The 16,889-nt window shown below is 39.4% G+C and overlaps 1 protein-coding gene and 1 long non-coding RNA gene across 2 annotated transcripts in view; one reads left to right on the top strand and one right to left on the bottom strand.

The window, feature by feature from the left end:
• ATP10A (ATPase phospholipid transporting 10A (putative)) overlaps window positions 1-16,889 on the bottom strand; it is a 115,376-nt gene that overhangs the window by 86,699 nt on the left and 11,788 nt on the right. The gene's annotated exons all lie outside the window — the stretch shown is intronic.
• Window positions 3,210-16,719, top strand: LOC138681876 (uncharacterized). The gene is made up of 3 exons (XR_011322077.1): window positions 3,210-3,324; window positions 4,335-4,440; window positions 15,819-16,719. It is a non-coding gene; the product is annotated as an uncharacterized lncRNA (long non-coding RNA).

The raw sequence follows: 16,889 nt of genomic DNA, 5'->3' as shown, positions 1-16,889 counted from the left end.
AAGTGTGAGGTATACATGGAGAAAAGCTTGTAAAGATTAAAAGCAGAGAAAGGGAACTAATGGCTGTTTGAAAACATAGAGCAAGGGCTGTTAAGGAAAACTTCCTTTAACTGAAGCCAGAGAGCAGAAGTTCGGTTTTTGGAAAAATTCAGTCTGCAATTTGAAAATGGGGAGAAACTAAGGCTGAGTGGTAATAAAAGGTTGCTGCTTCTGTGACCACTTTTGCTGGGGACTCCTAAGCTTTATTGCTAAGACTGCAAAACCGGGCAGAACTGTGCAGCTCTGTCTTCTGAATCTGCCACATTAGTTTTGAGACCCTACCAGTTTGTGGGCCACAATGGTCTTTGGAGATGTAGACCGTGAAATAAATTCACATGCTGAATATATGTTGAGGGCTGCACTCTTGAAGTGACTTTCAGCAAAGCGGACAGGAGACACTAAAGAGAATCTCAATGGACTGTTAACATTCAGTTTCATACAAGGGGCATACTAGTTTTCAGAGAGAGGCTACAGCAAAGTTGTATTTTATTGTCAGTGTTGCAAAGATCCACCCCAGGACAGTGAGACTTGCTCAGTTTCTCCCAAGAAACCTAGGGAGGGAAAACAAATTTCCTTCTTTAAGTCTTTCACACCCAGCCTTAATTCACTTGTAAGCATCTGGAGTTCTGTACATCTAACAACATAAAACTAAAGGAACCAGTAATATTTTTGTATGTACAATATGTACAATACATCCTATTACACTTTGTTATCAATCACACTTTGCTTCCACATCAGTTCATTTGGGAAACATTACAGAAACTGTACAGATCCATTTTTCCTGCTTTGATTTAGAATTAATTCGAACTTTTCGTTTTTTTGTTTTTGTGTTTTTGTTTTTTTTTTAAATCAATCTGGAAACTGAGGATGGTGAGACTGAAAAGTCTTCCTGAAGGATAAAGGTCATACAATATAATCCATAGATTGGGATTTTATGGTTAGTATGGTTTATCAATAGACCCTTTCTATTTCTTATTAGAGTGAATTTTATGTAAGGAAATCCAGCAATTGAAAACTAAAGAGCAGACTGTATCATTCTAACTGGTCAACCCAGATACAGTAGTCTTTGTGTCTCCTTCAACTCTTAACAGAGAGGTAAGTGAAGCATGGCAGCAAATAGGAAAGCAGGAATCCAGCAGGATCCTGATTTTCAGTGAAAGTATTTTATCTTTTCACATGCATGTACTGATAGTTATCTTTGAGTCAGAAAGCCTCAAATGATTTAATCTTGCAGTGGACTGAGTATTCTGCACTCAGTTTAAGGTCGTTAAACTTCAACACTGAGCTCAGCAGAGCTGTATCTGCTGACAGCTACCACTAAAGTTATGTAGTATTTAGCTACTCAGGACTCAGGTGCCCAGGGCTCAGGCTGGACTCAGTATTTCCCCAGCAAAACATTACAAGACATTTCAAGCCATGGAAGCCCCGACTGGACTTCAAAACCTGTTTTATCAAGTGATTATTTATTTGAGCTAGCATGCACAGTACAGCTTCAAAATGAAAAGTTTTAAGTATGAGTGTGGGAGTCAGGCAATCCCAGGTTTACCACAGACTGTGAATCTGTCCAGCAAGGCACTGAAACTGAGAGCCTTAGCCAAATTCCAGCATGTACCAGCTACAAATTTACCCAAATGCTAAGTGTCAAACTAGTGACAGACTGCTGGTTAGAACTGACCGGTCAGCCTAAACCAAAGTAAGTGGTTGTGTCTGGCATGAGGTCACCACCATCATCATCTGAAATCCAGAGAAAACGACCAAAGATGACTCCTTGTTTTCTAAAAGGAAAGAAGTATGAAATAGTAGAAAACAAAGTTGCCAGATCATAAAACACTGAAATAAAGTATTTTAAAATCATGTAATCCCACTTTTAAGAAATCTGCAGGAGTAGGTAGTTGGTTTGCATATTCTCCCTAAGTGTCAGACCTCCCTACCTCAAAAAAGCTGGGACATTTTAATGATGCTTCATCATTTTGCTTTCAATGGAAACTTGTCTTAAGGCCTCAGGATAGACATAATGTCCGTATTTCAATAGAAGATGGAATACCGTCTCTAAGTATCACTAAATCTATTGCTCCTGGTCTAACACAACCTATTGCATATGGATTAGAAAATACAAAAAGGTGTTTCTCTAATGTTAATCAATTACTTTGAGCAAAGCTAAGAAATAAGCCAAAGTTAAAGTCCAACAATAATGTCTACTATCTATGGAGGTGAATTCTCCAATTGCTTTATGGTAAAAACCTATGGGTTCTTTTCATGCAAAGACAAGCACTTCTTTCTTCAAGCAGAATCACATGCTTTTATATTTTTCTAAAATAGCTTAGTGGAAAAATGAGAAAATATGTAACTGTCTGGGGACCGTGACTATTTTAACTGCTGATGTGCCTCATTCAACTCTATGCCTAAAGTAGATCACTTACCAAGGTCACTGCATATGTCTTTGTATGGAGGAATAACTCTCTGGAAATTAAACCACTGATTGTATTGTACTGATTATTACTTGATAGTATTTAGCCAATTTTTAACTAAAAAAAAAATATTCTGTTGCAGTCTATGAGAAATTCTGGAGTTTATGGAAAGATGTGGACTGTTATGGTGGTTTCTTAATTGAAGTGACATGATGAGAGACATGAGTCTGGATTGTTTCACCAGTGTAACTGGGGATTATACAGATACACTCAAAATCCTCACTTTTTTGTTTTATCTTTAAAAAAGAATTGGGTACTATGAGTTTCAAAACTTGTAATCACATTTTTAGGGTGATGGTGTAATATGTGGAAAAAATACATTGAGCGGCAGAATGAATAACAATGACAAAGGAATCACAGATCTCTCAAAGAGTTACGTGTCAAAAGTCTCACTGATGATAATTGCAGATTCTTGACTGGCCTCTCTGGCAATAAGCAGCTGCAGAAAAACACCTACAAGGATGTAATTCTAAATGTGATTGCATTTCTAAAAGCTTAAAAGTACAAGAAGAAAAGAGAGTACATAAAAGTCTGACTGTAAGTGCTGTCATCAATATAGTATTTCACGAAAGCTTTCTGGAAATGTTACTTTTAATAGTATCAGGTGTAAAGAGCAGTGTAATATGGCTTATAAATTACTGGAAGGGCTGTTGACATAGGTTAATAATAAACGACAGCAGATGAGGTAGTGAGAGTCACAGAGGAGCGCTTGATTAACTCCAGTTTTAGTCACCATCAAAGTTAATGATCTGTAGGCAGTGGTATGCACCATGGTAAACTAGACACATCAAGTACATAGAGTACAGAACCTACTGAGGTAAGTTATCTCATATCTGCTTTATTACACAGGCATAGCCATGTTAAATTAAACTGATGGTTTTATTAGCACTAGGCTGTATTCAGTCAGTTTTTAAGACAGCTCCTCATTTCAGACAGAGATTCCTAATTCAGTGCTTGCGGCAAGACACAAGATACTCAAGTTACGTGTAAGACTTCTAATCACTGTAAGCAGCACTGAAGAACCCCTCTCCTGAAAACCCTCTGGAAATTATGTGTATGAAGAAGAAACGAAGTGAGCTACTAAATACAACACATAAGCATGGGCTTGTACAGCGTGGGTGGAAAAGGGCTGTGATATCCTCTGGTCAAGTCACAGATCTAGGTGACAGAGATTAGGACGTGACAACACACTGAAGCACAAGTCCCACTCATGCTAGATGAGAGTGTGGATGGCAATGCTATCTTGAAACGCAACTGCTGAAGGGCAGCACAATTTGCAGCTAAACACAGAGATGATCCCATTATCTAGCACGGATTTCTACTCCTCTTACCACTCTGAAGTTTGAAATATTGCCAGGGACCTCAACAGTGGAATGAAAGGGATGAGAATCTGGGCAGAGTTCAGAGAACACAAACATGGAAAGGTCTTTATGAGGAAATATAAAAATAACTATGTTGTACAGAGCATTCAAATCATCTGCAGAGATGTGATAACCTTACAAATAGTGGGAGCTGTTACGTCAAAGAGGGAAAGCATATTTAGTGTGGTACAAAGGGGTGCAGACAGAGCAGAAGAATGAAAATATATCACGTGTTTTACATCTGGGCAGCAAACACTAACATAGACTACTAGACTGGGACTACTAGACCAGGACTACTGTTGTGCCCAAGCAGCACAACATGCACACATGTTGATAGAAACATGTGTGTAGATGGAGTATTTTATTCACACTTGAGGAAGGGAAGGGGTGGATAGCCCCATGGCTCATCCTGAGCACCAGCACAGCAGAGGCAGTGGTAGTTCATGTTTTCCCTGCACTGCTCTAGGAAGACACTGCAGCGGCTTCGCCTGTTCTGAGTACTGTGGGGCCAAGTTGAATGGTTACCCTCTGCAGCTCACCACAGATGGCTCACCACTGTCTCCCTGTAACAGGTAACTGATCACTCCAATTACTGGCACAACTGCTGGTGTGGCTGCTTCTTAGGCCAGGTCAGTTAAAAAAAAAAAAAAAAGCAGCCCACTATTAGAAGTGCTGGAGCTCATCTGGATCAGTGTGACTGAACTTAGCTAGGAAGAGACCTTAAAAGCAGTTAAGCTGAGCAGTTGAGGGGGTGGAAGAGGGTGCTGGGGACAACCACATCTGCACAGCTCAACTGCAGCTAGAACAGGATGTGTAACCACACTGCTGTCCCCTGGTCTATGTTGGAGAGGGTGTTTCTGCTGTAGAAAAGCAGTTCTTTCTCCAAGCCTGTTCAAGCCCTCTCGGCTGAGAAAGCATCACAGTTGCCAATAATTGTGGCAGCCTGTCCCCTGCACACTAAGCTAGGACCACAAACTATCTGATACTCCTACCGCTATCAGCAAATATGAAATGTTCCTTATTGTTACTAGTCTGCACAGGATTTAAAAAAAAATTAATTAAAAAAATCAACCTCAAATAAGAAACTACCATGTTTATGATCCTCTGCCTCATTCAGTATTTTACCTTAACCAAGTATGAAATTAGGAAAACAGAAACAACCTCCCTGACCCCTTCACATTCTCCAAGACTTATTTTTCTGGGGGTATACTTGGCACATAGCTTAAAAATAAGGTATTAAACAGAACTGCTGACTGAAGATGTCTGTCATGCACAAGCGTCCTGTGAAACTGCTAGTACAAACCCAAACCTGACCAGAGTGTGTCCCACTACAGCTACTGTCTCTGAAAGCCGTGACCTTTCAGTGATCCAGCTTTGTCCCTAATGTGCTGCAATACCTTCAGAATGGTTTGTTAGGAGGATAAATGAGTTTAATGAGTAGTTCCATTCTGGGAGACTGCCTCTGCCAGTATATTCTGGGTTGTGTGGTTCATTTCTTAAACTACAATATTCCCTAGGAAAAAGAAGGACAATTCTTGGCTGCAAGGTGGATACCGAAAGGTGGTTTTCCTAAATAATAAATTAGGTCAGTCTTTAAATAAGTGATCTCCTTCTCCCTGGATAAATATTTACTCCTTCCAAACTAATATTAGGTTTATGTGTCTCCCAACAACTTTGTTCTGTTCTGGTTTTCATTAGGAGTTCTGGAGTCAGCCACGACAGAAATCTATCAGATAGCTTCAGGGGATTAAAAAAAAGAAACACCCAAAGAACAAAAAAACCCCCTTGGGCTTCTAGTTTTCAACAGAACCAGCCTCAGTTAACTCAGCACCTAGGCACAGAACACATTTTAAGGTAAGTTACTTCCCCAACAAAAATAACTACTGGAACAAACTAAAACCAAGAATCTCCAAATGGAACTTAACCACTGCAAGGCAGGAGTTTGCATTTTCAAAAACAACTGATAATTTCTTAGAAATTGAGTATTAGAGTGGCCTTACCCTTCCAAAGCCCAGGGCTCCAAAAGGCTGGTGTGTCAAAGGCAGGGAGAGAAGCACTATATCCATGGCACAAGCCCCTGTTGTATATGTCATTGTCACCTGGGCTCAGCACAGAGCCCAGAGAACAGGTGTCAAACTATTAGAGAAGGGCAACAGGGATTAATTTAGAAAGAAAAATTAAAAGGAGGGCTATTCTAAGCAGTGAATCTTAAAGATGCCTGATGGCAGACAGATCACCATTTTCAGAAGTTTGATGTTTTCCTGGTTTACAACAATTTTTGTTTCAAACTATTGTTCCCTAATGATTTTAGAATTTAAATGTCTTTCATCCAGAATGAAGAACAGCTTCAAGGTTTTCAGTGATCAAATTATAGGAAAAAAGATCATTTTGTGTCCATCCAAAAGCTTTTGGCTTCATTTTGAGCTTTTAAAATGATCTAAAGCTAAATGAAAGAAACATTCCTTTTCACCAACCTCTGCTTGGTTTTGTTGGCATACACAACAATGCCCAGAGACTGGCTTGATTGCTTTGATGAGAGCAAACATGACAGAATTGCTATTTAATCACAAGGGAAGTCCTTGGACAAGACCAAGTAGGTATAAAACTGTCCATGAAAAACTAAGGCTGGAAAGAATGGGATTTCTAAGGATTGGAGAAAGGTACACTAGGGCACCCTTCTCATAGCAGTAGTCTGGAGAAGCAGCACAGGTACTAAGCAAGTGTGCTCATTTTCAATACGCTGAGCACCAGCAATTTGAAAATGCACCATCATACAGTCAGCTAAAAGAGCACGTAGCATCTTATCATCAGGCATTGCTGTAATTCACAGCTCCCCCCTCTAAAGAAGAAAGGCTAACAACAACCAGAGGAATGGAAATATGATCTTTTACTCTTGAATTTTAGGACAAACAAGAATTTTCTAACCTCTATATATTCTGTCTTAATATTGGCAACTGTAAGAGCAAATAGGCCTGCTATCAGTACGCCTTACACGCAACAAAAGCCAAGCAACAGCAACATAAGTCAGGTTAAGTTTCCAGCGGCTTTTATGATGAGAGTTTTGAATGTAGGGTCTCTTGTTCTGGACCAAGTACAAAGCTGTACTTGTTTATCCATTCTGCTGTAGAGTGTGTGCTTAGCTGAAGAAGAACAATCAGCTTGAGGAAACATTCCTAAAAAAAAATAAATGGGTTTCATTTTTTTATTATTCAAAAAAGGGGAGAAAAACAAACATGAAATTTCAGTATACGCCCAAGAGTTTTTTTCCAAGAGCACTTGTATTTGTTATTACATCAGTAAGTATGCTTTGCTGGCCACATCAAAGCTCTTTAATTTATCTGTGATCAATGTTGGGTAAGTTTATAAGAAAACACCTTTTTTTTCCATCAGCTAAAAAGAGTAAGCAGGGAAAAATATATCCTAGACATCAAACTAATCAAATAGTCTTGGTTTTGGTCTCTAGCAGCTCCTTAAAAGTGATTTTGGAGAACAAAGCAGTCTGCTTTGAAACTACTTACAATGAGAAATATTTGCCATTTTTTCCTTTCAGGAAAGTCCCAGTGCTTTATCCTAAACTTACTGAAGTCACCGAGGTTTTTTGTAGTGACTTCCGTGTGCTTTAGAAGAGGTCTCCGGTGCCTTCAGATTTCTGCCAAGCAAAAGGCTCTGAACTAACCCCTACGCTCCTATACTAGAATGGGTGGGAATGGATTTGATTCTCACTGTGCTCAGAATATCTTGCACAAGTTTGACACTGCAAATTTCCCCCTATATTAATAACTGATTTGCATGAGAACTAAAGGCAAAATATAGCCCTCAGTGAGTAGTGAAAAACAGAAAACTGTGCTAAAGTAATAGAGCAACATGTAATCTCTGGTCTGAAAATATGACAAATAGATTAATCTTATTTACTCTAACTGTCCACATTACTTCTGATTCTTACACCTTTACCATGCAAAAAGAGGGAACTAATTTTGCATCTACTAGAAATAATGGGACTTGTGCTATTTAGTCCAAGTAGGAGAAGACCCTAGATTGTTTTGATGCTATTCATAATTTGGGTTGTCAAGAATGGATTGACATTTAAATGAAGAACTTTGCTTTGTAAACTGAATAGATAGTGTACAAATATGTAGGAGGAAAATCTAAACAAATCTTGAGCTTGTGGTATACCGTGAGTGACTGGGATAATACTGGGTTTCTATACCATGGGTCAATTTAATTAATTAAAGAAAGAGAAGGATGAGAAGTGACCTGATCAAAATTTGTTAAGAGCTACTCAGGGCAAGGCTTTCTGAGAGAGGTGATCAGGAAAGGAAAGAACAAGATTCACTGCCTGAGAACTAAATCTAAACAAAGTTTATATGGAAAATGGTGTGCAAGTTTTTCATTGTGCCATCAGGATGATTTCAAAAGGGCTGTGGTGGATTTGCATTCAGATGAAATCTTTAAGACAAGATTTTGTGCATCAAACAGCAACATGATGCAGAATCTTTTAAAGAAGTTGCATACTGTGCCATGAAGACAACGTAATAATCAGACAAAAATTATCTTCGTATTACTAACTGTAATCTATTCTCCATGGTGCCTTTAAATTTTTTAGGCTTTGATCAAAGCATAATTTTTTGTACCTGGAGTGCCCATCAATGCTAGCAACACTATGCTCTGGCATGAAGGTCCCGAAACTATGTGTAAATGACCTTCTTATTTCTAGTGACAGATCAGAAATAGGAAGCTGCCAATTTGTAGGAGAATGTCTTTTGAAATTCAGCTTCCTCACATCTTTTTTTCCCCTCTTAATTACGAAAGCAATAGTGAAATTATGCATTTGTAGATTGTGATTCTTAGAATTACTGGGATGTCTCTGCAATCTGAAAGGTTAGAGCAGCTTTCTTTCAAAACACCTGCCATGTTATTACTGGAAATAGTGTTCTTCTACAGCAATTCACACCCTAATCACTTCCCATCTGAGGAATGTCTGACTATCACTGTTATTCCTCAAAAGCTGTAATGAGATTGAAGCACAGTGTGAAAACAAAACTTTTACAGATAGTTGGAACACTTCCATTTTCTGTTTGTTTGTTTGTTTGGTGTCTTTCCCCCACCCCAAGAGAAAGTAATTAAGTATTCTTTGGAGGAAAGAGGCTTTACTCATCATCTTTACCTGCTGAGTAAGGATCTCTCTATTTGAGGCATGCTGCACAGCCCTCCTCAAAGAAAACATGCACCTCAGCCCTTCCTACAAGTCTGCTCAGGTTGTATTTACAGAATAAACTTACAGCTTGTCACCCTGAAGAAACTCCAAAAACCTCTTTTGTTCATCATTGCACGGTCTGGAAGTAAACAATAGGGCGACAGCATTAAGTTTGATAACAGAATGGTTGAGTACATTGGGTTTTTTTCAGTAGAGTGCACTAAATTAGATTTTGCCCACTTGTTATATTTGTAATGTTCCAAAATTGCACAAAAAGGTGCTGGAGCAACAACTCAGCTGAGATGGATCAAAATAGCTGAACTGGATAGGTTCAAATAAGCAGACTGTTTCATAGTCTTTGCAGTCTGAAGCAGGCTTCAGTCCCATACACTAGACATCAGAAAATCTACCATTTCACTTTGCATAAGTGACAGCAAACGTTTTTGAGATTTGTCTTATTTTTTACGTGCAAGAACTTTTCTAGTGAAGTACAGATCCAGCATTTTAAACCTACTGACAATAAGCTTGTTTTTACCTTTCACAGAACCTACACGTAATGCCTCCCGCATCTCCTGGGATTTGTAGATGCAGGTGGAAAACTACTGCTGGGTGCATTTCAGGAGAAAATATCCAAGAGCACATAGGCAGACTGTCAGAGCTGGGGAAGGGAACAGGCTCCAACACTGCTGAGTCCCAGCATTCACTCCTATACCTGAAGTGCTATAGTCCACAGCTCTTCTATAGGCCTGGTAGGAAAGATGTCCTTCATTTTTAAAGTTTAAATCTTGTACATGTGGCTCGTTTTTCTGGGTCAGTGAATAACATGCATACTCAGTTCTAAAAAAGAAAATTGCTTATTTTCCCATCTTATTTATAAACTTGCCCTCCTTTCCCTGCCTTGTCCCATGAAGAGCAAACAGAAGGAGAAAACTGAAGGCTTGGAAAGAGGCAAAAAGATGTGCCACTATAACCAAAAGAATCTAGAGAAAGTCACACTGGATGCAAATTTTCCATTTCTGTATTTCTTCACAAAACAATATATCTCTATCAGCTCTTCAGCAATCTCTCTTTCCCTTGTACATAAAGCACAACTGTATTGCTCGAAATGGCCTAATGTTCACAAAATTTAATTACAGAGGTACAGAAGACAGCAGGGGCAATGGGCAGACTCTTAGAAGTATGTGAAATTTTCAGACATTTCCCCATTTTATGGAGGATACCATTCTGCAGAGATGTCAATGCTATTGAAAATGGAAAAGCATTTAAAAAGCCTATATATCTGATAAGGGAATGTTTCCTGTAGCATCATCAAAGTCTTCACCAGGAAGACTTTAGCACTGACTATTTATAAATTTCAACTTCTTAATTACGGATAACCATAAATAGCATTTTGACATCCCAGTTTATATAAGAAAACCTGAGTACTATTCAGGACATGTAAGAAGGTCTCCTAAGTAATTTTTTAAAAGGATACCATAAAGAGTTAACCTAACATTTTTCTTGTGATCCGAGTGGACACAGATACACCCACAGCTTTTGAAAGCTTGTGTTTCTTGGGTGAGAGTGGCGGCAGAGGTACATGGGCGGAAAGGCTCCATCCACTGGCAATACTAGGTTGACATTAGGGGGCTCCCTTGGCCCCATGCTGGCCCAGGGCTGGGCATCTGGCTTGCTGCTGGGTTTTCTAGAGGCAATCACACTTGACAGGAAAAGCAAAGTCTCTCAGAAATGAAGCATGGCAATTGTTAGAAAAACAGCAGATGCACCAATAAAATTACAGGGGTTTTTGACAAAACTGAGCCTATAATGGAGCACAGGATTTTGTGTTGATGAGCAGCTTAGTGATACACAGAGCATGATGAGAAGAGCTGCTTCCGAGAGAGCAAATCCCTGGCTTGTATAAAGCAATAGAACAGCAGTAATTATGCCTAAAACTCGATAACATTTAGGCTAAAATTCATAACAAAGTTTGATATTTACAACAAAGTCAAACAAGCAGGTGACAGGTCTGTTAGTATGATTCAATTTTCTTACCATCAGTACAAAGGTAAAATACCTTCCTGGTTAAGACCACCTTTACACACATCCACATCCACCCTCCTGGTGAGACCAGGTCTTCATTTCACCTTATTTCAGCTATCCAGATGTGAGGGATCTCATCTGCTCTACTTGCCTAGAGGTCTCCACAGCAGATGGCAAGGGAGGCGTGAGGGCACTTCTGGTGGGTGATTCTTCCCAGCAGAAGATGGATGGGACCAACAGCTCTCTGGAGATGCCTATCTTTCTGCCAGGCTAGTGAGGAGGTCTAAGAGTTTGGTGGGACTGAATGCTTAATATCCAAACAGCTGAAGCCAAGCAAGACAAATCTCATGCTGCTCTTAGATGGTTTCGGAGAACACCAAGCAACTTCAGCAGTTTAAAGGAAGTTTGGCTGGTGGATACAGAGGGTAATTAATGCCTTACTCTCAGCCATTCTGGGAATACCAGTTTTCCGTCTGATCAGATATTCATGTGGAAGTCCGTTATTTTGCTGCATAGAATCACAGAATTACCTATAGCAAAAAGCTGTGAGACTGTTGTACGAGAAAAGTTTCTCACCTTCTGAAATATTTTCAGAATAAACCTGCTAGAGACAGTTTCAGTATTAGCCTTTTTTGCTTTGAAGTCTTTTTTTATTTGACCTTTGGAACAAACATTTCACAGGATTATTTGTAGCTAAGGAACATGATGAAGAACTTGAAATATTCTCTCTTTCTGCCCATAATTTGTTATTGTACATATATTTTTATTCTGCGTTGTTCCTTTACTTCTAAATTCTTGCACCTCTACCAGCTTGCAATTGTTACTATACAGTAACATTTTTTCAGTAAGGAGGCATTTCTGAAAGTGGTTATTTCTGCACATGGCACCTCCAAATGTTCTGCTTTGTCTTAACTAAATGCCCACCTTTTTTCTGGGGTGCTTGACAATGCCCCTTTAAATGTTTTTTTTTATTTCAGAGTTTCCCTGAGAATCATGGGAGAAGTAGAGTAATTATAATCCATTTACCACAGTGGTATTGGGACTAATCAGGTCATTACAGATGGTATATACAGATTTCTTTATAACTGGGACTGTAGTTTTTCCATAACCTATTTAAAGAGATTTTGAAATCAGATCACTAATAACCCCAAAATCTAAGGAAAAAAGTAAGAAATCAAGCTTTTCCACATCAGAGGGCTGCTTTGAAAATCCCTGAAATGAGAAAATCAAGACACTGAACTCCATTCAGTTTTAAGGGGAATCAAATCACAACAAAGACCTATTTCAAACCTCAAAACCCCTGTAAGATAAATCATGCTGTTCCCATTTTGTAGACTATGACTTTGACTCATAGAAAGGGCTCTGCAACTTGCTCAAGATCCCGTTGAAGACCCTAGCAGAGATCTGCTGACTCCCCATAAGTGTGTTTAAGATTCAACGCCATCCTCTTTCCCAAAATGCTTGAAGGCCTTCAGCAATTCAACAAGACACTAGACCAAACAAGAAAAGAAAAAAAGGGGGGAGGAAGGAACACGACTCTAGCGTAGATGGGATATTTAACAGTGCTCTGGATAAACAGGAATAATACTGTAAGCACATCTTCATTCACCGACTCCCTTAAAGCCCTGACTTGGGGAGGATATAGCTTGCCTTGGGACTGCTGACTTTCTCTTACAGGTGATGTTCCCATCTTGCTGCAGGGAGAGTTCATATGCTTGTGAAGCAAAGTTAGTCTGTCATGATATAGAAAACTGTCCATCAAAAAAAGAAATCAAGGGCTGGATGTAAATCAAAACCATCACAGAGCCCTAGTCTACTCCCACGGTTCATTTCAAGGCCCAGTTATAAGCACTAACAGTTCATTTTTCTGACATTAGAGGTCAGAACCACATTTGTCTTTTGCCTTAGTTTTTAATTTATCTTAACATTGGTCTTATCTTAAGCGACCTTCTAATAATCAAATTTTGCCTATTTTTCTCCAACTGTCTTTCCCATAGCTGACCTCTACAGTACTAACTAAAAAGCCATCAGTTTATAAATCTTGCAGACACAATGTTTTGTCCACAGCAGCTGGTAAGAAGCAGTCTTTTTCTGAAAACATGCAAGCAGAAAATAAGAATGCTGATGCAAAAAATAACTTGTTTTGGCAAGTTCAAGTATTTTGTGTGTGTGTGTGTGTGTGTATCTGCAAGGTGTTGGTAGCAAAGCTAATTTCTACTTCATCCTAAATATTGTAGAAGAATAACCAAAACAAAACACAAAACCTCCAAATACCAGTGCTTGCCAAGTGGAAAAAAAACCCATAACACACCAGTAGAAGAAAAATATTTACTTCCCAGCATCTAAAATTGTTATGGGCATTAGAGAGCATTTAGGAAAATGCCTTTTAAAAAACCACTGAAGTGTTATTTTAATAATTTGAAACAGGAGACAGAGCCAGTGCTACTGATGCATGAAGTCTGGCTCTGTTCTTCCCTCTCTTAGCACACTGAATTAACGACTGCTTGTACCACCCTTGCAGCCTGATCTTTTTGTCAACCATCAGCCCTCTCTGTGCCAGGAGAGTTTAAAGCACAACTTCACAGGTAAAGTGCCTCTCCTGGAAATGTAAAACCAGGACCAAAGTCTAAACTGGCCAAAGCGTAATCCCAAGTCATGGTGAAAAGACCGTATTTCTACTTTACTGGCTATTGTGCATTGCCTGCTTTCAGTACCATGAAAACACTGTGGTTATTTTGGCCATCAGTTTCTGGACTCTTTGGAGGCCTGCAGAAAAAGACCTACCTCTGCTTTTGTAATGGCTACCCATTTGGTGGCTGTTTGCTGTCTATTATTCAGAGGTTTCTTGATAAACAGCACAGCTATGCAAAATAAGACAGCTCTCCCAGCATACAAACTGCTAACTTACTAAGTGTGAAGTCACACTTTCTCTTGACAAGACAGCAAAACTGTCACCCTGGCCATTTTCTCCTTGTAGCCACCCGGTTGTAAAGTGAACCAACTGTTGTTTACAAAATGCCCTCTGCTTCCTCACAGAGAAACAGCTATGACTCCACCTGTATACATTTTAAGACTTATTAAGCTCCCAATCATCTTTTTAATACTTTCCCAGTTGAAGGACTGAACATTTGATGGTGCCATCTACAGCTGTAAGCATTTTAACCTCAATATTTCTTCTTGATTAGAACGTGTATGTAAACCAGGCTCAGAGAGTCCTCCGAGGTGCAAAATAATCTCGAAACTCAAGTTGGAGACATTTGAAACAACTGCTGTAAAGCCAACTTTTCTCTCAAAGCAGTATGACCATAACAAAGCATTACATGCCTCATGCAGACTAGCTAACAAGCCTTGCGGAGCAGCTCGGAGACACTAATCTGAGTAATGCTACGTTGGGCTCTGCCCATACCAACACACCAGCCTGCCGCAGTGCCAACACAGACCTCCTTGCTGGGCAGCATAAATGTGCCTTTGAGTACCGTACACAGATCACCAGGGATTGCCCTTACGACAGGGACAGATGCAGACAGACGTCAAGTAGGAAAGCCAGTGAAGTTTAAGGCCATGGGAGGTGATCCCATACATCATACTGAGGGTGTCAGACTGACCAAAGGAAGGTCTGACTTGCAAAAAGGATCTTATTTTAGAAAGCCAGGGGAAAACTCATGGCTCAAAGAGAGTTCTCCTGCTGACTTCAAGCAGGGTAAACATTACTCTGGAACGTGAACTGCCTACACTGCTGTGGTACTGACAGGTTACTTTTTGAAACTTTGGAAAACTCCTAAGAATGTTGTGCTCCCTTCCTAAGGATTCAAAAGCAGCTTTTTCACTTCATTTAAGTTCTCAGTAAAAATGGATTCAGATGGGAGAAATACGGTAGAAGGATAACAACTTGTTTAATTTGCTTTTCAACCCTGAATCATGAGTCTTCTGGTAATTTGATCTGTGCTGATGTGGTAAATCACACCTACTATATACATGTCTGTTAAAAAAAAAAAAAAAGTGTTTTCACAGGGTTCCATTTTTCACAATTTACTTCCTCATCCAAAGTTACTCTGGAAACACTGCTGCATTAACTGCCAGTAATGAGAATCATGGTTTACCATGCATTTGGTCTCAGTTAAACTGAAATAACCCCCCCAAAATTAAGCATAGTCATGCAATTTGCATCTGCACTTACTGACCATTCTTACTGGCTTTTTTCAGTCTAAGGGCAATAAATTAGAGCAGGGTGCAGGGTCCCAAACTCCCACCTGCTGTGCCCCATCCACAAACAGAAAACTGTTAGTCATGTGAACTTGGCCATGTTTGAGCTGACAAGCCCTGCTAAGAGACAGCACAGCAGTAATGGCCTATATTGCTTCCAGAGCAGCAAGCACCTCTGCATGGTGCTCTGAAGGTGTTTAGATATACCAGCTGGGACAGCGCTGCTTCATGGTGAATGTGTGCCATGTAAACACACTTTGTACAGCTGAGAGTTTTAAGGACTGGCATTCATGTAACCAACTGCATAGGAAATCACGGTCAAAAAAAATTCTCTCTTTTTTTCTGGTCTTTGCCTCTTATTTGAGTTATACTTGGGCAAAAAGATGAACAGACTAAACTTTTTAAATACAAAGCACATGGTTTCTCACTGTGTACTGCATACCACCTTAGAGCTCCCACTAAGTATGTACAGGTGTGTAGCACAGTAATAAAAGTTACAGGGAACACTGACTGGGGAACCTTACTTTGTAGACGATATTTTCATATTGTGTATGACCTCTGTGGACCAAACTGCTGTGGAATCTAACTGTAACTAAGGAGTTACAAAACCAGGTCAGAAAAGAGTTAGACGTGGATGAGAAGACATCCCACAGAAGTGTTGGACATCTGGATGTATACTCAGTAATTGGAAAAGTAAGAATTCTGCTCCCAGATGATCAGCAGTCGGGGTCTGCAGGTTGTTTGAATACTGCTCGACTAGCTGGGGCAATGCACCATTGGTCTTAGCCACTTCTGTAGATGTGGTTGTGTTTCTAAACTTTCTTCCAGTGGTAAAGAACAGGTACTATATTTTTCTTGCTTAAAACTTTTTGATAGGGTGCAGCACCATCAACTCAAGTATGCTTTCTGTAAATGTGGATAATGGTTAAAATACAAAACAAAAAAACAAACCCAAAAACCTTCCTAGAAGTTGCCAGATAGGACAGCTGAAGGGAATGTTATTATGACTAAGAGGCTGGATTCACTGCACAAAACAGCTATTTCTAGTGATAAAGCATAAAGGTTAAACAATGGAGGACAAGATTGCCAGATGTAAAATGGAAAGTTTCCAATTTAGGAGCAGCAGAGGAAGAACATGAATTAATAAGCAAGGAGCAAATTAGCATTATAAAAATCCTCCAAGTCAAACCAAATGCCATTGAAAATAAACTCAGGCACTCTCCTCCTCCTCTTCTGCTCCCTGCATTCCAAGGAGGATTGAATTTAGAATAACCATAGGGAATTTTAGAGAAATCTTACACTAAAATGCTAAACAAAGGCTTTAAAAGGTAGAGACACTGTATGTGCTTCAAAAACATTATTTCTTTCTTTATCATGCTAGATTCTTCTTCAGTACTTCTGTTTGAAAAAGAAATAAATGTTTTGGACTTAAGTTTTCTTATGAGTTTTATCTTTAGTGACATTGGTAATGATCAGACTGATTCTTTAACAGTGTTGAAACTGGGGTAGTAACAGATAATTTCTACCTGGCTTATTAACCGGAAGAAAAACCAAACATAAAACAACCCCAGACTAAAAAACACATCAACAACCAAACACTTG

Source organism: Haliaeetus albicilla, chromosome 25, assembly GCF_947461875.1.
Source record: "Haliaeetus albicilla chromosome 25, bHalAlb1.1, whole genome shotgun sequence".
Classification (NCBI taxonomy): Eukaryota; Metazoa; Chordata; class Aves; order Accipitriformes; family Accipitridae; genus Haliaeetus; species Haliaeetus albicilla.
Note: the sequence above shows the minus strand (reverse complement) of the source record. Positions and strands in the feature narration are given on the sequence as shown.